Source organism: Trachemys scripta, chromosome 10 (genome assembly GCF_013100865.1).
Source record: "Trachemys scripta elegans isolate TJP31775 chromosome 10, CAS_Tse_1.0, whole genome shotgun sequence".
NCBI lineage: Eukaryota > Metazoa > Chordata > Testudines > Emydidae > Trachemys > Trachemys scripta.
Window position 1 is genome coordinate 55976988 of NC_048307.1, and position 23734 is coordinate 56000721.

The 23734-nt window shown below is 41.1% G+C and overlaps 1 protein-coding gene across 1 annotated transcript in view; it reads right to left on the reverse strand.

Moving 5' to 3' along the window:
* The window catches only part of FAM189A1 (family with sequence similarity 189 member A1), a 440241-nt gene that overhangs the window by 99665 nt on the left and 316842 nt on the right, over positions 1–23734 (reverse strand). The gene's annotated exons all lie outside the window — the stretch shown is intronic.

Consider the following 23734-nt stretch of genomic DNA (forward strand, 5'->3'; position numbering starts at 1 on the left):
AGGAAATATTGTGAGAAATCATGATCAGAAATAAAATCACATTTAAATAACCAGGAAGATGATTAGAATAGAGAAAGGTAATATTATGAAAATAGAGACAGGAGAGAATGGAACATGAAGGGAAGGTGAAAGGCATACAATATTTTATATATATATATATATGTGTGTGAGGGAGAGTGTGTGCACACTGACCTCACTTGTAATTTATTTTTACTCTGAAAAAGTTTTACTTTATTTTTTTGTTTCAAGTTCTGTTTGTTTTGAAAACCCTTTAAAATACAGTAAACATTCAGCAGCCTCAAATTTTAATTTTCACAAAGTTCTTCTTTTTGTCTTTCTTTAATTATGTCTCCTCTTTATCTTGAGGCTTTAAAAGGCACTAGGCATTTCTGGTATCTGTTCTTCTTTTAAGATTTTTATTAAAATGTGTTTTATTGAATGTACTGAACCCCAGTCAACATTTTTATTTTACTTTGACTTTCTTTAAATTCTGATTTATGTGAGCTTAAAACTGCAATATTCCCATTCAGCTCAATGGGAGGTTTATCCATGTAAGAAGTGGAGAATTGGATTAATTATCCTCATTTTGATGTCTTTGTTCAACCCCCCCCCAAAAAAACAAAAAAAGGATTGTGTTTTTCTATAGCCTTGCTATAATGATTTTCAGCCAAGATTTAACTCTATATGAATTTTTCCTCAGCTTATTAATATAAGCCTGTAGCCACTTGTATTTTTCTTAATTACACTTACACATTTAGATGCTTTCTCCTTTCCTATTTTAAGCCATTTTGTGCTGGTGCAGAGGATTCTAAAGATTGGTAGCAGGATATATTGCCTTCCCCCTAGGTCACTGGCTCAAACCCAGCCTGGATCATTATTGAGTAAGAATTATTACCATCAGATGGCAGTTCAATGGCCTATGTGAAATGAGCTTAGTGGTCTCAATTCCCAGATTTTCATACTGGAAAAAACAGTGCCCAAACTGGCAGTAATTAGAAGCTTTAATGGGAGTCTGAGCAGAGGTCAGGGATTTAATGGGCCATGTAGACTGAATTAGTCAGGGTGAGGCACAATAGCTGGGGCAGTGTGGAAGAGACTGTATAGTGACCATCTGTGCTGTGTACCATGTATCATGGAGACAGCACTTCGATCTTTGCTGCCACCAATAGAGCACCTAAATTGCATATTGTATTTGTGTCATGATTAATATTTTGCCTCTTCCCAAATCATCTTCTACTGCTTGAATGATTGGCTGAACAAACTGAGATGGGCTCTGGCATTTCCAGGAAATGGAAGTGTCCCATCTGAGGTCGTATAGCAGCATATATAAACAGATTTCATTCTTACTAGTTAGCTTTTTTTTTTTCTGTCTTCATACAAAGCTTGAATCATTCATCTCTTCTTAGTAGCTAGATGTTTTAAAATACATATTTTACATCCAAGTAAAAGAAAGATACAGAGACAGAAAAAAGAGAAGAGAAAATGTATGATCTCTTAGACTAATTTGGTGTCTCTGCTTCAGTGATGCGGAACAGATAAGCACTTGGGAGAGCAATATGAGGCTATTTAAAAAAAAAAAAGTTAAGTAAACAGGCTGATAAGTTAATATCATGCCATATATCAGAATAAAGGCATACTCCAGACAAATTGCTGTCTCAGTGGGTTTGAACTCATGAACCTCTAGAATGCCCTCTAACCAGTGTAATTAGTCAGAATGCTTTTAAAATGCAGAAAACATAAATTATACCATTTTCTAGCCACTCATGAGCAGAAGTGGATGCAGCTTTCTGCTGCACCCTATGTAGCCTGGTCATGCCCTGAGTCATAAATACTGTAAATGAAACAAAGAAATAGCCAGCTAAAATGGTGAGCATCTTTTGTACTGATCCTTTGATTTCTTTTTTTTTATTAGATTAGAATTTTATACGCGTAGCTTTGCCTCATAACATTTTTAACATTTTAAGATAGGTATTTCAATTCCTGTCAGTTTCTAATACTTTTTTTTAAATAAATGAATGAGATCTGATCTGTGCTTGGCTTTGTGGTATATGATCAGACAACCTTCAACTCTTCAATCCCATGATAAATACAAAATGTTGTTAAATTAAAGGAGGTCTTGCCTTTGAACTCCTCTGGGAATGTTGGAAATGGTGCTAGCTAGCTAACTATTACAGAACAGGTTTGAAATTCACACTTTGAATTTAGAGTTGTGTCAAATTCAGCAGTCACAAAGCTACAGAACACCTGCTATATCAGCAGAGAGCATTCAGCGAAATCAATACGCTCTTCAGCTGGTAAAAAGTTACTATAACAAGGAAAATGCACTTTACACAAAGCTGTCTACACCAAGATCATTTATTCTCTGATACATGCTGTATCTGTTCAATGAAAGATAGTCACTCACACATCATGGTACCTATTTAACACTTCTAATGTGAAAAATAGATCCTAGGGCTACTTTTATCTCATGTAATGAACAGGTATCACATAAACAAAAGCTGAAAAACAATATCTAAAGCTCCCTAACAGGAGTCCCACTTGTGACTGCTTCTCTATTCACTCTAAAATGTATCTTACAACTGTGTTGTATAGCACAATACCTGTCCTTGTATCTTGCTAAAAATATTTGTAAAGGGTTTCTTAAATGCACAATGAAAACTGTTGAAATTAAAGTTACACCAACATATAGGGTTGCCCCCAAAAATACATCGTAATTTTTACACGTGCAAATATATATATATTTGTGCAGCAAACACTGTGCAATTGGTGGCTTTGCATGTACAAAAAAGGGCACATAAATATCAGAGGCACATTTCAGGAGAGCCTTTGATAATCTGGCCCATTGTGCACAACTATATACCGTTTCCTTTAAAAAGTGCTCGTGAAGCAGTGGTGCTGGAACAGTGGCTCCACCCCCTGGCTGCGGGTGGAGCCCCGGCAGTTGAGGGAGCCACGCAGACCCTCCACCTGCCCGTGGTGCAGAGGTCCCGAGAACAGTTCCCAGCCCATGTCCCCGCCCGGCCCAGGACAGGTGGAGGAGAGTGCGTGACTCTGCGCCAGCTCCCCACAGCTGCCCGTGTGGTTCTGTCCCTGACCCGGCTCTGGTTGGGGTTGGGGGGTCCTCGGAGCCACAGCCTGGCCATGGTAAGAGCCGCACAGGCAGTTGTGGGGAGCCGCGGACCCTCTACCTGCCTTGGGAGAGGGGCACTGGGGGCAGGAACACGGGCCAGGGGCTGCTCTCCTCAGGCCTCCCCGCACTGCGGGCAGGTGGAGGGTCCACTGCAGCTCCGCACAGCTGCCCACACATCTCTTACCAGGGCAGCTGTGGGGAGGCTGGGTCCCTCCATCTGCCCTGGGCAGAGCGTCCGGGGGGCGGGAACACAGGAAGGGGGCTTCCTCCCCATCCCCACCCTGGGCAGGAAGGGCAGGCTCCCAGCCTCCACTCCGGCTTGGCCAGGGGTGGGGCCTTCCGGGAAGAGGAGGAGCATGGGCAGGCTTTGGGGGAAGAGGTGGGGCCTTGGAGGGAAGAGGAAGGGTGGAGGCCCCTGTCCCCCCTCACTTTTGGGAAGGCTCCAACGCCCTTGTCATGAAGTGACCGTCTTAAGGCCAAAACAGCATTGCTGACTTCTATGGTATTTTAGGATTTTATACTACTGCCAATCACCGTAGTATCTGAGCACCTTCCTCATAAAATTGATAGCAGTAGTGAAGTCCCAAGTGGACTTCATGGAGTCTCTGGCACTTCTAACCTTTTTGGGTTCAAAACTCTGTTTGGAAGAGGGTGAGGGCTTGGATGAGTTTCTGGGGGTGGATGAAGGGTGTGTCTTTCTTAGGCAGAATAGCCTTTTCAAAGAGGAAGGTTTTGAATGTTTTCCTAAAGATGGTTAGATTCTGGATTCATCTACTCTCCTCTAGAAGTTTGTTTCACAGACAAATGCCTTTGGCTGAGAATGTTTTGTCTTCAGTGTTCTTGCACTGCATCTTTGGCTTTGTGATCTGCATTGTTCATTTCCCATTTCAGCACCTACCCCCCATTTTATTCCTCCCCCTCACAGAGCACAACTGATTTTTTCTAATTACTCCCAGAATATATACGCTTTGGCTCAACTGTGCAACCTCACCTTGAAGGGCAACTCTGTAGTGTGCATTAGACAGACTTTAATTGTAGTTATAGCTCCTTAAATATATTGCATCTCTAAGGAAACTTGGTTGGCGTTACTGTCAGAATTGATCAAGACTGCTTAAACCAGCAGGTGACTTTTACCTAGCATGGGATGAAAAAAATGAAAGGCTTCTCTGAGAGGAAAGGACATTGGGAACTTCAAGCATATTAAATGCACACAAAAAAGAAAAAAAAATAATCTACAGTACAATTACATTATGACACAAACTGACAAAGGCAAGGACATTAAAAATTTAAACTAATCTTCACTATTAATTCTCAAACTTACTTAAGAGACAGTGTGGTCTGCAGGCTAGGGCACTAGCTTTAGCATAAGAAGAGCTGAGTTCTAATCCTTCCTGAGCCATTCACCTGCTGTGTGAACTTGCGGAAGGCAGTACATCTTCCTACTCTCTATCTGCCCTGTCTAAAAATATTTAGGTTAGGGACCCTCTCCCATTATGTATTTGTACAGTATAGAACTATAGATATGTAGGGCTGGAAGGGACCTCAAGCCATCATCAAGTCCAGCCCCCTGCGCTGAGGCAGGACCAAGTAAACCTCGACCGTCCCTGACAGATGTTTTTCTAACCTGTTTTTATAAATCTTCAATGATGGGTATTCCACAACCTTCCATGGAAGCCTATTCCAGAGCTTAACTATCCTTATAGTTAGAATATTTTTCCTAATAATATCTAACCTAAATCTCCCTTGCTACAGATTACGTCCTTTACTTCTTGCCCATCTTCAGTGGACATGGAGAACATTGATCTCCATCTTCTTCATAACAGCCCTTAAAGATATCTGAATACTTATTGGGTTCCCCCCATCTTCTTTTTTCAAGACTAAGTATGCCCAGTTTTTTTCCAACCTTTCCACGTAGGTCAGGTTTTCTAAATCTTTTATCATTTTTGTTCCTGTCCTCTGGACTCTTCAATTTGTCCACCTGCTTACTAAAACGTGGCACCACAGTACTCCAGGTGATGCCTTACCAGTGCCAAGTAGAGTGGGACAATTACCTCCCATCTCTTAAATGTAACACCCTCGTTAATACAGCAAAATATTAGACTTTTTCTCATCTGCATCATATTGTTGACTTATATTCAATTTGTGATCCACAATACCAGCCAGATCCTTCTCAGCAGTACTACTGCCTAGCCAATTATTTCACATTTTGTAGTTATATATTTGATTTTTCCTTCCTAAGTGAAGTACTTTGCACTCGTCTATATTGAATTTAATCTTGTTGAATTCAGATCAATTCTCCAAATTTGTCCAGATCATTCTGAATTCTAATCATACCCTCCAAAGTGCTTGCAACCCCTCCCTGCTTCGTGTCATCTGCAAATTTTATAAGCATACTCTCCACTCTATTATCCAAGTTATTAATTAAAATATTGAATAGTAACAGACTCACATCTGACCCCTGCGGGACTCCATTAGATACACCTTTCCAGGTTGACAGCGAACTATTGATAACTACTCTTTTAGTGTGGTCTTTCAACCAGTTGTGCACCCACTTGGTAGTAATTTCATGCTGACCACATTTCCCTAGTTTGCTTATGAGAATGTTATGTAAGACTGTCAAAAGCCTTATGAAAATCAAGATATAGCATATCATCTGCTTCCCCTGATTCACTAGGCCAATAAGAAGGAAATCACATTGGTTTGACATAATTTGTTATTGACAAATTCATGCTGGTTATTCCTTTTAACCCTATTATCCTCCAGATGCTTACAAACTTATTGTTTAATAATTTGTTCCAGTATCTTTCCAGGTATTAACGTGAGGCTGACTGGTCTATAGTTCCCTGGGTCCTCTTTGCTCCTCTTTTTAAAGATAGGTTCTATGTTTGCCTTTTTCTAGTCATATGGGACCTCGCCTGTCCTTTAGGAGTTCTCAAAGATAATTGCTAATGGTTCTGAGATTGTGTCAGCTAGCTTCTTAAGTACCCTAGGATGAATTTCAACCTGGCCTGCCAACATGAATACAACTGACCTATCTAAATACTCTTCTAACACAGTGGTTCTCAAACTGTGGGTTGGGACCCCAAAGTGGGTTGTGATCCCGTTTTAATGGGGTCATCAGGGCTGGCGTTAGACTTGCTGGGGCCTGGGGACGAAGCCAGATCCCAAGCCCCACCATCCAGGGCTGAAGCCAAAGCCCGAGGTCTTCAGCCCTGGGTGGTGGGGCTCAGGTTACAGGCCCCACCACCTGGGGCTGAAGCCCTTCGGCTTTGGTCACCCCGCCTGGGGTTGTGGGGCTCAGACTTTGGTCACCTCTCCTGAGGTCATGTAGTAATTTTTGTTGTCAGAAAAGGGTCGCAGTGCAATGAAGTTTGAGAATCCCTGTGTGACGGTGCCCCCCATAAGCATATTCCATAAAGCCTTATGATTGTATATGTGACATTACTAGAATATGTTTTAGGCTACATATGCCATGTAACATATCTATGTAAAGGTTATGATCTACTGAATGTATTCATCCTATTTGTATGTGTGTATCATTTTTGTATTCGAAGTTATGAATATTGGCTGTGTACTGGCTTGATTTTAACTAGCCTAGTAGAGCATTTGGTCAGCTTCTTGAGAAAAGTGCAAATTAGGTGCCGAATCAAAAACCACTTCAGCCAGCAATGAACTTGAAGATGCCAGTCCACATCTGAGCCTTCCCAGGAATGTGGCTTGGCTGGTAAAAGCTGAGTCATGCATGGACATGTGGCTTGCCCATGTGACTCCAAAACTCCATCTTGCAGCTGAACTTTGCATAGGAGTGAGGAGGGGGTCTCCACCCACAAGAGAAAGTCTATTTAAACCCCTGGACGAACCCCTCCATTTTGTCTTCAGCTAGCTAATGGGATAGCCTCTCCACCCCCAAGGATACCTGAAAAAAACTGGAACAAAGGACAGTAACTACAGGGGGTGTGAGTGATTGCTGGACCCAGGCTAGCAGGAGGCTAGTCTGTAAAAGGAAGCTTACTGGAACTGGTGAGGTTTAATTTGTATTCAGTTTCTTAGACATAGACTAGCATGTTCTATTTTATTTTAGTTGGTAATACACTTTGTTCTGTCTGCTATTACTTGGACCCACTTAAATCTTACTTTCTGTATTTAAAAAAATCACTTTTTACTTATTAATTAACCCAGAGTATGCCTTAATACCTGCGAGGTGCAAACAGCTGAGCATATCTCTCTGTCATTGTTATAGAGGGTGAACAATTTATGAGTTTACCCTGTATAAGCTTTATACAGGGTAAAACAGATTTATTTGGGGTTTAGACCCCATTGGGAGTTGGGCATCTGAGTGTTAAAGACAGGAACACTTCTGTAAGCTGCTTTCAGTTAAGTCTGCAGCTTTTGGGCACGTAATTCAAACCCTGGTTCGGTGTTGGAGCAGAGCATGTCTGGCTCAGCAAGACAGGGTTCTGGAGTCCTGAGCTGGCAGGGAAAGCAGGGGCAGAAGTAGTCTTGGCACATCAGTTGGCAGTTCCCAAGCGGGTTTCTGTGATCCAACCCGTCACATCCTGTTCTAGCATAATAGGGTGCCAGTCTCAGTTGGGGCCTCTGGGCACTACTAGAATACAAATAATAGGCAACCCACAATAGGAGATTGACAACACCGAGAGAGTTCCAGATCCTGGATGATAGTGAACTGTTATAACTTTGTTTGAGGACCTAGGGCAGTATGTTAAAAAAAAAAAAAAAACACGAGTAAGTTAGTTATGCCCAAATCACCAAAATATGGGCTAAGAGATAAAGCAACAACAACAAAAATCTATACAGCATGTAGCAATGGTGGAAAGTGGATTAAAATAATCAAATCTTGGGCCATAGCATCTATTGATGTAAAATTACTACCAGAGCTAACATTGTGCATGTGAAAGAGAGTTTCTAAAAGCACTGGAATTATGTTTCTCAAACACATGTTAATGAAGGGATAGAGCATACAGCTGCTATGTATACATGGAGCTCCCACTGACTTCAAGTGAGGTTCTAAAAACAGTGCAGCTGCAGGAAACTTTTTTCCCAATTAAATTTTCATAATCAACATTAAAATCTATGCTGGTAGTTTTGTTAGCACATTGTGTTACTGACATGTAGTACAAACAACATAAAAAGTAGCCATAAATGCTAATGATCTCAAAATGCATATTCAAAATGCTAACATGTGGTGTATAGTAAAATTTCTCATATTTTATGTGAAAATATATAATGTAGATTACAATTCTTATGCATTGCCTTAAACACTGAGGAAGTCCCTCATTTGTCATTTCTCAGTTACGTTTTAAAACAAAGTTGTTGTTTTAAAAACAATTCCCTTCTCTGTGAAACTCTTTTATAGTTAAAATCCACCATAAAGAAACTTTACTATATTATTTTTAAACCACCCATATGTATTCAAGGCTTTGCAACAATGATCCCTGTGGAAAAATTCAGCAATACTTGAGCTGTTCTGCAAGAACTCCTTTTGCTGTAAAAATGAATAAGCCTGACAGAAATATGTCAAGTCAAGATGAGCATTTATTTGCCTTGTGCATTGAGACTACTGTGCTTGCCAGCACCCTGTGAACACCAGAGTGTGATTCAGAGCATTAGCTTGTTATTTCCCTCATTGATTCTATTTTAAGAAACTGCATACATAAGTGATTCCGAACCTGACATTTGCACTAAACTACCACTTGAAAATTCACTACCGTGTTTTAGTTTGGTAGTTAGAGTATCATTTAAAAGGAGTTAATGTTTGTTAATCAACCCTACAAAAAGTACGATTTAAAGACTGATCTTTGCTCCTCACAACTAGCTGATACCACTTTTACAGTAAGTCTAGAGCTTACAAGTGCTGTCATCCTCCAAAGTGGCGGAGTTAAAGGACCTAAAGCACTATGTTAATTAATATGAGCACTCAAAGTGACGAGATGCAGGTTTGCATTATGTCTACACTATTATACTGAGTAGTCTAAGGATTTAGACTGAAGCATACAATATGCTTCCACAATACTGGCAGCTGTAAAACCCTGAATGAAAAAGTGTTAAATTATATACCATACACAGAGTTGCACTTCACCAATTTGGAATGAAATCCTGCAGCTCTTAATTACATAAGCAATCCTGTTGATTTCAGTGGAACTGCTCCCATGAGTAAGGTTTGCATACACATACCCCCATTGAAATGTGACTTTGCTGATTAAGGTAAAACAAAATAAGTAGAGTCTGTTACATGAACTAATATAATAATTATATATAATATAATTATAATGTGGCAAATAGAAAGTAACAGCAAAGCCGATTTGTCCTACTTCTATAAAGCACAATGGGGCAACTTCTATGAAAAGCTATTGATTAGAACTTCATCTCAGAAATGAACACTGACTACTGATAACCAGCAACTTTATTTCAGCCTCTTCCATCATCTTCACTGTTCCTCATGCTGGATGGAAGCCGGAACAGGAGATGTAGGAGTGAAAAGTAGGTGGCTTTTTAGATACATTTCTCTTTCTTTCATTCTTTGGTGCTAGTAGTTAAGGGCATCCTCTTGGCAATTTAAAGATTTATTGCTTAAAGAGGGAGAAAAGGTGTTAGGATCCCCAGATTATATTCCTGGCTCTGTCACTGATTTGCTACAGGAACCAAACTTCCCTTTGAATTCTTCCAATGGGCAGAGGGCTCTAATCTTCCTCCTAGGAAGAGGTCACATGAGCTGCACCTACTAAACCAGATAATCTTTGGGGATCTAATAGAAGCATGGAGCATTCATGTGTAGGACACTTGCCTCTATTCCTCTTCCTGCTCTCTGCAGCCCTTTTAGAACCATGCTGGTTCTTTAGCAGCCATGCTGTCAGGGACTCCCTCACTGCTGGTTGCCCCTAGGGTCTCCTTAGCAGAGGAACTCCACAACATGGAACAGGAAGCTACTCAAGCTCTGCATGTAGGGTTGCCAGGTGTCCAGTTTTCAAGCAGAATGCCCAATTGAAAAGGGACTCTGGCAGCTCCAGTCAACACCGTTGACCGGGCTGTTAAAAGTCCAGTCGGCAGTGCTGCAGGTCTAAGGCAGGCTAGTCCCTACCTGTCCTAGCAGCGCGCTGCGCCGCAGAAGTGGCCAACAGGTCCATCTCCTAGGCGGGGGGGGGGGGAGGGAGGCCTCTGTGCGCTGCCCCCACCTCAAGCACCGGCTCTGCACTCCCTTTGGCCAGGAACCATGGCTAATGGGAGCTGGGGGGGGCGGTGCCTGTGGGTTAGAACAGCGCGCGAAGCCTCCTGGCCCCCTGCCTAGGAGACGGACCTGCTGGCTGCTTCAAGGGTGCAGCGCGGTGTCAGGAGAGGCAGGGAGCCTGCCTTACCCCGCTGCGCTGCTGATCAGGATCCACCTGAGGTAAGCCTGTGCCCCAACCCCCTGCCCCAGCCCTGAGCCCCCCCAAACCTGGAGGCCCCTCCTGCACTCCAAATGCCTCATCCCCAGCCCCACCCCAGAGCCTGCACCCCCAGCCAGAGACTCACTCCCCCCACACCAGTCCAGAGCCCCCTCCCACACCCTGAACGCCTCATCCCTGGCCTCACCCCAGAGCCCACACTCCCAACCAGAACCTGTGCCCCCTCCTGCACTCCAACCCCCACCTCAACCAGCAGCCTCCTCCCACACTCCGAATCCCTCAGCTCCAACCCCCAGCCTGAAGCCCCCTCCTGCACCCAAAACCCCTCATCCACAGCCCCACCCCAGAGCCAGTACCCCCAGCTGGAGCTTTCACCCCCTCCTGCACTCCAACTCCCTGCCCCAGCCTAGAGCCCCCTCCCACACCCTGAACCCCTAATTTCTGGCCCCCCCATGGAGCCTGCATCCCTAGTTAGAGCCTTCACCCCCTCCTGCACCCCAAGCCCCTCCCCCTCCCAGTGAAAGTAAGTGAGAGTTGGGGAGAGCGAGCCACTGAGGGAGGGGGAATGTAGTGAGCGGGGGATGGGGCCTTGGGCTAGGGTGTTCTGTTTTGTGCGATTAGAAAGTTGGCAACCCTATCTGCATGCAGTAACTTATGCTAGTTTTTCCTTCATTTTTTTCTCCAGGGCAGTAGGGGGACATCTGACAGAGCCCAGCTTTCCCCTGACCTATGCAGCCAGAACACAGAGAAACCCAAGGGAAGGGCTTCTACTTGGAAAATGGGGAACACACTAGTGAAATGGCACTTCCCACCTTTGTTAGATTCTGCAGCAGTGAAGGAGAGAATCTGGGAAATCTATGCTAAGATGTTATATTTAACATGATGTCTAAGGCACAACACAAAACAGTTTATTTATTGATACTGCCATTAATTGTATTGGGGTGGTTTCATTTGTCTGGGATTTTGTTACTAAAAGGACAATGAAAATATCCTTGTAAATTTTTCTATTGTGTTCCAACTATCAGGTCTAAGCCAGATTTAAATAGTCCAATGATACCCTTGTTTTATCTCACAGCTTAGATTTGCAATATTTTCATAGCATTCTAGGGCCAAATTTTAAAAATTATTTAGATGCCTGAAGATGCAGATAGGTGCCTAGTGGGATTTGCAAAAGTGCCTACACACCTAACTCCCAAGTGACTTCTCTTGTGATGCATGAAGCAAAAGACAGTTTCAGCCAGCAGTTACTTTTTGATGTCTAAAAGTTAAAGCTGTTAACACAGAAAAGACACCGACTCTGCAACTGAAGGTACTATTTGAATACCATAAAGTTTTTACTATACTTCTCAAATTAACATCCTCAGGGTTGGCTGCATACAATTATCACTCCCATCTGCATTCAAGTGTAGGTAAAAACTAACTGTATTTTTCATCTTCCTAGAACTCAATCTCTGGCTACCCCAGTTTTCAATTGCAGTGCATGTCATCAATATGGGTCCCCTAAAATTTAACTTCAAGTTTCAGGTTACAATCCAAAACGTCAAAGCAAACTCAGATGGAAATCCAAGCTTCCCAATGAAAGCTAAAAAAAAATTTCAAATAGTTTTAAAACAAAATCAAAGCCACTTCGGTTTGCTAGAAAGGTAACATTTTGTTTTGTGCTCTGTAACAAAAGCCCAGACCTGGTAAACTGTGTGCTTTAAGGTTTTGGGGCCACATTTTGCACTAGATGCAGTAACATCTTTTTACCTCTACTGGCTTAAGGACCAAGAGATGGAGATCCCCAGACTGAGCTATTTTACATGGCACCGTAGTGTCCTTTGGTTGCTCTTTCTTTATATTTCAATTTAATTTAAAGATTGCAGTTGCACAAAACAGACCTTTCCTAAAAAATATTAGTAAAAGCTCTTTCATGCTGCAATTCTTTGATGACAGCATGACATTCAACTCAGCAGAATGTACTTTGTACTTTATAACAAAAGTCAAATAAAAGAGATGGAGCCATAATAAAAGGATATTATTAAAACACTATGGGGCTCAGACTAAATAAATAAAAAATGCTGTGAAATATCTCATTTTTCCTAAAATAAGATTAAATATAAGGGAATCAATATATGGCAACAGAGGGAAGTTTATTCGTTATTATTGCGATGATATTCTGGAAATTTAAGGTAAAACATTTTGTGCTAACAAAAGCCATAAATTCACTATATCAGAAGAAGCAAGAAAGGTGAATGGTGAATGGTAATATGAATACAGCAGAATCTCAGAGTTACGAAATGACCAGTCAACCACACACCTTATTTAGAACTCGAAGTATGCAATCAGGCAGCAGCAGAGACACACAAAAAAAGCAAATACTGTACAGTACTGTTTTAAACGTAAACTATTAAAAAATAAAGGGAAAGTTTTAAAAAAAGATTTGACAAGGTAAGGAAACTGTTTCTGTGCTTGTTTCATTTACATTAAGGTGGTTAAAAGCAGCATTTTTCTTCTGCATAGTAAAGTTTCAAAGCTGTATTAAGTCAATGTTCAGTTGTAAACTTTTGAAAGAACAACCATAACATTTTGTTCAGAGTTATGAACAACCTCCATTCCCAAGGTGTTCATAACGCTGAGGTTCTATGGTATTAACTTGCCTAGAATACACATCTTTTTATGGAATAAAGGAAAATATCATTAGAAGATTAAACAGCCTAAGTCATAAAGTAAACTAGAACTTATTTAAAATGAAGTTGGAATAAATTTTTCCTCACTGTGTGTCTCATAAAACAAAGTGGGAGTGTACAGAGCAGAGAAGTGCTGATAGTTTGTGTCTGAGATTATTCCGAAAATACACAAGAAAAGGTTCAACACTATAACTTTCTGCATTTGCCAGCAGTCTTGGTTTTGTATCTTGAGTTATAGTGGTATCACACCATGTAAACAGATACATGGTCTCTGATGATATAGACTTTACGTTGGGAGCCTAAATCTCGAAAACGGACAAATTACACTGGTCTACAATTTTTGAGAAGTCGTCTGCTTCAGAGATAAAATGTGCTATTTATTATGTATTTTGATATGCTGAATTCAAATATGACAATTAAAACAACTGGCTACTGTTTCTAAGATATTTAAGTTTTTACATTTTATGTCTATGTATATTGTGTAGATAGTAGAGTTTTAATCAGAAATTGTAAACCTAGGTCTTTTCATGTGTTTATGTTTCTTTACATGATAATATTTCACCGGTCCTGTTTATGTAACACTTTAAAAATCAGCAAAAGGGTTATATAAATAAAATGTATTATGAAACAAAAGGCAAAAAACTATTATGCCCATAGTTTAGTCCTATTCAGTGTCTACTCGGCGCTTCTTGGCTTGTCTCTTGTATTCATTAAATGGAGCATCTCTTGTCACTGTCCAGCAATAGTCTGCAAGCATTGATGGGCTCCATTTGCCCTGATAGCGTTTCTCCATTGTTGCAATGTCCTGGTGAAATCGCTCGCCGTGCTCGTTGCTCACTGCTCCGCAGTTCGGTGGAAAAAAATCTAGATGAGAGTGCAAAAAATGTATCTTTAGTGACATGTTGCAACCTAGGCTTTTGTATGCCTTGAGGAGGTTTTCCACCAACAACCTGTAGTTGTCTACCTTGTTGTTTCCGAGAAAATGTATTGCCACTAACTGGAAGGCTTTCCAGGCCGTCTTTTCCTTGCCACGCAGTGCATGGTCAAATGCATCATCTCGAAGAAGTTCACGAATCTGAGGACCAACAAAGACACCTTCCTTTATCTTAGCTTCACTTAACCTTGGAAGTTTTCCACAGAGGTACTTGAAAGCTGCTTGTGTTTTGTCAATGGCCTTGACAAAGTTCTTCATCAGACCCAGCTTGATGTGTAAGGGTGGTAACAAAATCTTCCTTAATTCAACACGTGGTGGATGCTGAACACTTTTCCTCCCAGGCTCCAATGACTGTCGGAGTGGCCAATCTTTCTTGATGTAGTGGGAATCTTTTGCACAACTATCCCATTCGCAGAGAAAACAGCAGTGCTTTGTGTATCCAGTCTGCAGACCAAGCAAGAGATCAACAACCTTCAAATCGCCACAAAGCTGCCACTGATGTTGGTCATAGTTTATGCACCTCAAAAGTTGTTTCATGTTGTCATAGGTTTCCTTCATATGGACTGCATGACCAACTGGAATTGATGGCAAAACATTGCCATTATGCAGTAAAACAGCTTTAAGACTCGTCTTCGATGAATCAATGAACAGTCTCCACTCATCTGGATCGTGAACGATGTTGAGGGCTGCCATCACACCATTGATGTTGTTGCAGGCTACAAGATCACCTTCCATGAAGAAGAATGGGACAAGATCCTTTTGACAGTCACGGAACATGGAAACCCTAACATCACCTGCCGGGAGATTCCACTGCTGTAGTCTGGAGCCCAACAGCTCTGCCTTACTCTTGGGTAGTTCCAAATCCCTGACAAAGTCATTCAGTTCACCTTGTGTTATGAGGTGTGGTTCAGAGGAGGAGGACGGGAGAAAATGTGGGTCCTGTGACATTGATGGTTCAGGACCAGAAGTTTCATCCTCTTCCTCTTCCTCATCTGACTCAAGTGAGAATGATTCTGGTGCATCAGGAACCGGCAGTCCTTCTCCATGGGGTACTGGGCGTATAGCTGATGGAATGTTTGGATAATGCACAGTCCACTTTTTCTTCTTTGACACACCTTTCCCAACTGGAGGCACCATGCAGAAGTAACAATTGCTGGTATGATCTGTTGGCTCTCTCCAAATCATTGGCACTGCAAAAGGCAGAGATTTCCTTTTCCTGTTCAACCACTGGCGAAGATTTGTTGCACAAGTGTTGCAGCATATGTGTGGGGCCCACCTCTTGTCCTGATCTCCAATTTTGCAGCCAAAATAAAGGTGATAGGCTTTCTTAACCATAGTGGTTATACTGCGCTTTTGTGATGCAAAAGTCACTTCACCACAAACATAGCAGAAGTTATCTGCACTGTTCACACAAGTACAAGGCATCTCTGCTCACTTTGGCTAAACAGAAATGTGTCCCTTTGCAAAATCAAACACTGACAAATAAGAGAGCATGACACTGTAGGATTTCTAGAGCTGATATAGGGCAATTTGTTCAGCACAGTGATGTAAGCTTTGTTATGATTGCATCATCCATGACTTCTAGGAATAACATGATGTAATTCGCAACAGAGGGTCCTGTGGGACCTTTAAGACTAACAGAAGTATTGGGAGCATAAGCTTTCGTGGGTAAGAACCTCACTTCTTCAGATGCATGCTTTTTACAGATTCAGACTAACACAGCTACCCCTCTGATACATGATGTAATTCATATCATGTATGACGCAATACCAGCTTCAGATTGCATCATTCATTGTTTTGCCTAAAAAGCAAGTACTGTCCAAACCCAGTCATAGATTTATTCATAGATCCAGTCAAAGATGTAGTTTAGTCATTTCTGATTTAAATTGAGATCCCTTCCCTTTATAACTCACTTATCCCCCGCCATTCCCAAGTCAAGGGTCATATATACTGACCCAATAACATATCTTGAAAACTAGAGCCAATCAACAATTTTAAGCATCATTATTGTTCTCAGTGACCCAGAATTAGTAAAGTTTGACTACATTTATTTCAGAAGCATTTTGGCTGTAGAGCAGTGTTATTAGGACACTCAAATCCCAGATTTGGTTGCCCAAATTGTTTAGGCATCTTTCTCCTCTTTATTACTGATTACTGTATAGTATATGGTATTTGGACTTCCTATAAGGACACCTACATTTGAAACTTGGGATCTGTACAACCTCACCTTCATAAAAGAACACTATTAAGGTTGCAAAATCAAGCACTCAGAGGTTAGGAAATGCTAAAATTAAGGTTACCTGTGCAATCTTAATTCAGCCCCCTTGTGCATATGCCTACCCATCCAGAAAGACCATCAAAATCAGATGGGCCATCAAGGAACGTTGCAATACAAAGGATTGATTAATGGTCCTATCACGTCCTTGGAAATGTCACATGCAAGGAAGCTTGTTCTGTGGACTTGGAAGTTGAATGAAAGAAATAAAACAGTCACAGGAAAATTTTCCATTTCTTTGCTGTTTGAACTCACACAGGGCCAGAGCCACCAAACTGAAGCCAGAGATCCCCAGGGGTTACTTCCTCAGTCCACCTTGAAAGACACGTTGACTTGACAGATCACTACAAGTCTGTCACTCTTAGGATTTAGATTGCAACTCATCTGTGCTTCTGTTTGCTTGCTTTAACCTGTGAATAACTCACTCTGTCCTTTTTCCTAGTTAATGAGCCTTTAGATAGTTTATTACGGGATTGGCCACAGATGTTGTCTTTGGTGTCAGATCTAGGGTACCCACTGATCTGGGGTCAGTGACTGGTCTCTTGGGACTGGCAGCAACCTGAATATTGTGTGATTTTTGGTGTAAGTGACCATTTATCACTAAGTCCAGTTTGCCTGGGAGGGAAAATAGACTGGAGAGTCTAAGGGGATTGTCTGTGACTCGATGTTAAGACTGTTACAATGATCCAGGAGTTCACATTTATTACTGGCTTGGTGAAATCTAAATATAGAACTCACCATCAGTTTGGGGTGTCTGCCTTGAAGCCACTCCAGACTGCATGACAGCTGAGCAGAGAAACATATTCCATTTCACAGAGGAGTTAGCTATTTTGAAATCTGGTTTAATTCTGATTTGAAAGAAAAACAAAAAATTCAAGATTCTCTGCAAAATGGGATGGGACGGGACACTGGCTCTGGAGCAGTCTGTGCCCAGAACAACAAACCCTGGCAGCACTGACGTCTCCAACCCTGAGGCAGGCTGCCCTGCAGCCACAGAATCCTGGAAGCCTTTGGGTTCGCAGCCCCAGGCCAGTCCACCTGGCAGGCTGCCCCAGAGCTGCAGACCCTCAGCAGCCTGACAGGAGAGCTGAAAAGGAACCAGGCACACTTCCATTAGAATTCTGCCTGGTTTCTGGATGAGTTGTAAAAATCCAACTGTCTTTGCAGCACGTTTTGATTTTGATGAATCAGCAAATTCCAATGGAAAACTGTTGTTTCCAAGAAGGTTTAGTCCCTGGCTTAGTGCAGTCTGTGCACACAGAAATCAGCCTGCCCTAGTGACTAGGGGAAAAGGCCTGGGACTCAAAACCTGTGGGTTCTAGTCCTAACCTTTGACACTAGTCCACTGTGTGACCTTAGACAAATTAGATATTTTTGCTGTGACTCTGATCCTACCTTCAACTATAAAATGGGGGTGATAATGTCTACTTTATAAGGGAACTGTGAGGTGATACTAATTAGGGTGTACAAAGACCTTGGAGATCCTCATGTGAAAAGTATCAGTTATTATTGCTATTTTTATATGAAAGAATAAGAAAGCCTGTTTCAATTGTGAAAAATTTACTTTCATCATAATGAAGAGTTTTTTTGCAAAATCATCATTTAGAATGTTTGATTATCTGGTAAAACGTAATTTATTTATTTATAGGTCTGCTCTAGGCAACAGGCAAATGAACTACTAAGAAACAAACTTCTCATGTTCATGCAATTATTCATTGTACAAAATAATAACAGATAAAAATCATACAACATATACCAGAATTATTATTAACTTTTCTCTAAGGTATCAGCAGCTGTAAGAATTTAAGAGGGAAATCTTTCTTCATACACTATAATCCTGAATCTCCTCTACTGTATCCTGTATTAAAACATGCCCAATATTATTCAATTCATTTCTATAAATACTCTGTGTATTCTCGTCTTACTCACATCACGCAGCCTAAATGCAGAACAATCTTTCCCTTCAAAACAGGAATATACAATACTCAATATAGCCTCTTTACACAAAATACATTTTCATATTTGTGTGAATTATCACTGTAATGAAATTAGTGAATTCTAATCCTCCCAAGTGGTGTCACAGAAAAATGATCCTGTCACTCAGATCGGCTTAAAAAGGATAGTTGAGGTGAACGGAAAATTCTGGTTTCCAAATATGAGCTCTAAAGAAAAGTACTAATAATAGTCATTCAACACAGACACAGACTAGTGTTTTTTAGTTTTTTAACATAATAACGAAACTCAATTGACTATCACAGTCTTTTCTCTACCCTTCCCATAACAGTAATTTGCTCTTGAAAATTTTAATGAGTTTGTGATTCAAGGATAATTTAGATAGCAAATGGTGATAGCTTATCCTTATCTCCGAGCACCATACGTACCTACCAATCTTCTGCTTTTGTTTTAAATGTACATGGAGTTTGCATTTATATTTGTGTAGTGACCTGATACATAAATAACCAACCTGAAGAGAACAATCTCAATTCCCACTGTATACATTTTAACTGAAAGGGCCTTTATCTATGCTAATTTTCTAACTAAAAATGTGGCCAAGCCCTATGAAAGGAAAAAATAGAAATGACTTGTTTGTGTAATCATTTTAGTGCGTATTTTTTGCTAACAGATTCACAGGAACATTATTCTCTTGTAGTATCCCTCTTTAACTTTCTGAGAATTGTAGCTTGAACATTTGAATAGTCCATATTTTCTGTTTTATATATTTTACGTCATATAATAAAAAGGGAGAATCATTTTTCTCTCTCTCGTTAGAACTGAGAGATTCTGAAATTCCAGGGATTAAAAATATTAATTTGTGTGCTGACAAGCATTAAACATGAGGGTTAATGCTTAGCAATGGACTGTTCACGTATTTTGTAGGGTACAGACCCTTTTTTAAAGGATCAGGTTATATGGTATTAAACATTCTGTCTTATATGGCTGTCCAGGAGATATAGGATACATGTTGTTTAATCTCCAAGTCTGGAGTGAATATACATGCAATAGATGGGGAAAACGCACTTGGAAATACTAAAATATTTCTCCCTTTCTTCTCCCAGCAGTGTGGATTTGTGGGATACATATATATTTTCTAACTAGGGACCAATTCTCATTATATATATATATATATATATACAATTGATATGAATCTATATGAATGAGGAAAACAATGTTAATCTGTATCAAAATAAGATGTACACTAGCCCTAGCTTTGCTATCTCATGCATCCATTTGGTCTTTATGTCCTCATTCCCTTTTTCTTGCTATTTATTTACAATCTTCCAGTTTCTGGACAACCTCTTCATCAGGAGCAGTTCTCAGTGTGGAAAGAACAGACAGTTGAGGTATTCTATTTATAGACGCCTCTCCTGCAGGAGAGGTTATGCTATTTAGGGGTGCATTGGGTTATAGCCTACTATACAGATCTGGCTCTGATCACATCCAGGCAGGAACGGCATTGTAGAAAGGAGAATTCAGACTTACAGGGGAGATCGCTTGAGACTGGGCAACATCATCTTTCTTTATTTTACATTTCTTCAATATTTATAGAGTCAATGTGCTTATGGGCTTGTTTGTTATTTTTATCCACACTCTCTTACACACTGTAATAAATGTTTCCCATTAAAGGGAAAAAAATTACAAGCACTGGATATTGCACAGAGATCTGAATACGGGACTATTATTTACCATCTTTTGCTCCCCAACAGACAAGGCAATGTGACATCAAGCAAAAAAGCTGTTCACTTAGTGCCTGATCCTTCAGTCCATATTCAGGCAACACTAACAATCAAGGAATTAGAGATGTCCAAACTTACAATGAAACCTCCAAATGTAACTGCAAAGTACTGCTAGTCCATGGAATTGAGATTTTATGTTTCAACAGGCCCCTGTAGACCAGACATGACATAATCACAATGACAGAGACTCCATTCATAGTGGAGATGAACCCCGGGATCTAAACATCATCGCTCCATAATGTGGCTAACCAAAACCCTGGATCCAAACATTCCCAAGTATTGGAATATTTGAAGTATTTGGATTAAGCCTATCATAAAGAGAAATCTGCAGTGTAAATTGAAATCTTTCACTTAATCCCCACCTTTCTCACCTATTATTTTTCCCCTTTGGTGGGCAGGAGGTAGAGAGCTTAGTCAATTTAGTGCTTGTGAAAGTGTCAAATTCACAACTCTGAGGTCCTCTGTTTATCCACAGAATAGGTACAACACAGTCAGGAGCAATACAAATTGCCCCACAGTACTCCATCAGGGTGCTTCAACTTTTACTTGGAGGGTAGAGAAATTATTTCAGTCTGCATACATATTCGATCTTGGGCCTCTGCAGAGATTCTGCTACCACGCCAATTAATTACAATTATGATAGGGGCTTTTTTGTGCTGTGGATTCACTAGGATTTATTCATTTCAAATAGGTCATCCTATGGCTGCCAGTTGACAACAATACTCATTCACTACTAACATAGACTGGATTTGAAACCTGTGGCCAAGACTCTGAATCCTATTTTCAATCCAGTGAGAGTTTGTCTACACAGGGACACTCAGAAAAGTTAAACTCGAAAAAGGATTAAACTTCAGTGAACTGAAGCCACTTTACCTCTGAATGAGAGCATCCACACACAATTTAATGCAGTTTAATTTATGCACATTAATGTCACAGCTTTAATCAATTCATCTTTTTAACTTTTTTTCAGAATCCCCATGTAGACATGCCCCGAGTCAGCCAGTCTACTGTGTGTATTTTTCTAATTTGGAAATAATAGTTTTTTGTCTGCATTTTTTTCTGTATTAAAGATTTTTAACAGGATAAATTGAAATTACAATAGTTTTAAATTACATACACCATCATAACTAATTTTATTATATTAACCTTCTCCCAGTCTGCCTATTTTAGTTTGATACCAAAAAAAAATAAATAAAACCCAAACATCCCCCAACTATCCACCCCAACAACAACCCCCAACCCTCCCACTTTAGGTATTGTGCAAGGTTAGCTCATAGCCCTCAGGGCAGACATTAGAAAGGAGCTGGATTATTTCCGTGCTCTAGCTGCAGGAGATTTAAACTTTCAAGGGTGCTTAGCAGCTTGTATTTTAAATATTGAAAAGACTGTTTTCTTCCCAGTTCAGCTGAACCTGAAACAAGAGTTTGATTGAAAGATATATTCACTTCCATCTGTTTCTGCTTGGCATGAAACCATGGAGAGAATATGCAGCCAAGTAAGGGCATTTCAAAATAAATTTAATCTCAGAATTTGAAAATAATTATTTTTAACAAAATATTTTATTATACATAACATTAATTTAAAAAAAAAATGTCTTGGCCCTCATGATTTATGTGTAAGTCATTTTCCAGTTTGTAAGATGTTCTTGCTATCTTTTCAAAGCCAATGGACTGGTCTACACTGGGGGGGAGGATCGATCCAAGATACGCAACTTCAGCTACACGAATAGCGTAGCTGAAGTCGAAGTATCTTGGATCGAATTACCTGGGGTCCACACGGCGTGGGATCGACGGCCGTGGTTCCCCCATCGTCTGCGCTACCACCGCTCACTCTGGTGGAGTTCCGGAGTCGACGGTGAGCGCGTTCGGGGATCGATATATCGCGTCTTAACGAGACGCGATATATCGATCCCGGATAAATCGATTGCTACCTGCCGATACGGCGGGTAGTGAAGACATACCCAATATGTCCTCAGTCACAGAGAGGTTAGCGCAAGCTAAATGTCATATTAAAGAATGTGAGCTTTAAAAAGGCTCTAAATTTTAATAGCCATTCCAAGTAGTTGCAGAAAGACTGGCATTTAAAGAAATGCCTTTTCCATCAATTCCTGTTCTCTCAAATCATTTGGATTTTCCTCCACATTTGTGGATTTTATGAAGTGCTTATAGTAGCTCAAAAGATTCCTTTATTACCCTTTATATTCTTTCCCTCCATCAAAGACCTTGTGTCATACTAACAATCCTTCCAGCTAAGGAATGGTGGAAATACCTTCCTTTGGAACCTGCTAATAGCACTATTGACCTACCCAGAATAATACATAGCATTTCTTTCCTTCCAGGCTCTTAAGCACCTGCCTGCTGGGCATGAAGTCCCAAGAGAGAGCCTCAAAATTGATAAAGTGCATCAGTACTGCTGGATTTTGCTGCCAGTCTATCATGCTGGATTCTTATTGATATAGTCAGGCACAATCTTTCTAATGCTGTAACACTTTTAATCGTTTACTCAAATAATTCTATTAATTTTTAGCCCTAATTCTGCAAAAATACAAAAAGCACCAGTTTCTATAAACCAGGAATAACTGTTAGCAACATTAAAATGTAACTATTTTAATAGATAGAGCTATTCAAAGAAAAGAAGCTAGAAGTTAAAAGTAAAAATCTGGGATGGGAAAGCAGGTTTCCACTTTGGAGCTATTTCCATTTTCCCTGTTTAAAATACCCATTAGGCTGAAAACTTATATTTCTTATTTCTACCACATTCAGTCAGAAATGAGAGGTATCATTTGAACCATTTCACACACACTAGTTACTGAATGACTGATATTTTTGTATTTCACTTTCAAAACAAAATGATACCCCCTCACATAAGCCACTTATTATTTAAAATATAGGTAACATGGACAAAGAAAATCACTGTTGATGAAGGTAACAGATAAAAGATTCTTAATTTTATTGCTCTTGAAAAAGTTAAACAAGAGGAACACTGACTCTAGATGCTACTTATTAATCTTGAACAAAAACTCATTTTAGATTAAAACAAAAAATAGCATTTCATCCCTAAACATGAATAAAAGCTGAGTTTCTTTTTTTATAGAACTAGAAAATGGGGCTGATGTCAATTTACTTTACTAGATAAACTAGGGTTACCATATTTTGAGCCTCCTAAAGGAGGACACTCCACGGGCCCCTGGCCCTGCCCCCAGCCCCGCCCCAACCCCCCCCCCTTCCCCAAAGTCCCCGCCCCAACTCCGTCCCCTCCCCTGCTTCCCGCGAATATTTGATTCGCGGTAAGCCTGAAGCAGGTAAGGGGGGGGGAGGAGGTGCGTCTCCAGCCTGGGTCCGCCCGCCCAGCACTGCCGGCCCCCGGGCGAGCACCCCCGGCCGGCCAACCGCCGGCCCCCGAGCCGCCGGCCCCCGACCGCCGAGCCGCCGGCCCCCAAGCCCCCGAGCCCCCGACCGCCGAGCCGCCAGCCCCCGAGCCGCTGGCCCCTAACCCGCCGGCCCCTGAGCCCCCAACCCGCCGGCCCCCGACCTGGCCGACCGCCGGTCCCCAAGCCCCCGACCCGGCTGGCCGCCGGCCCCCGACCCGCCGA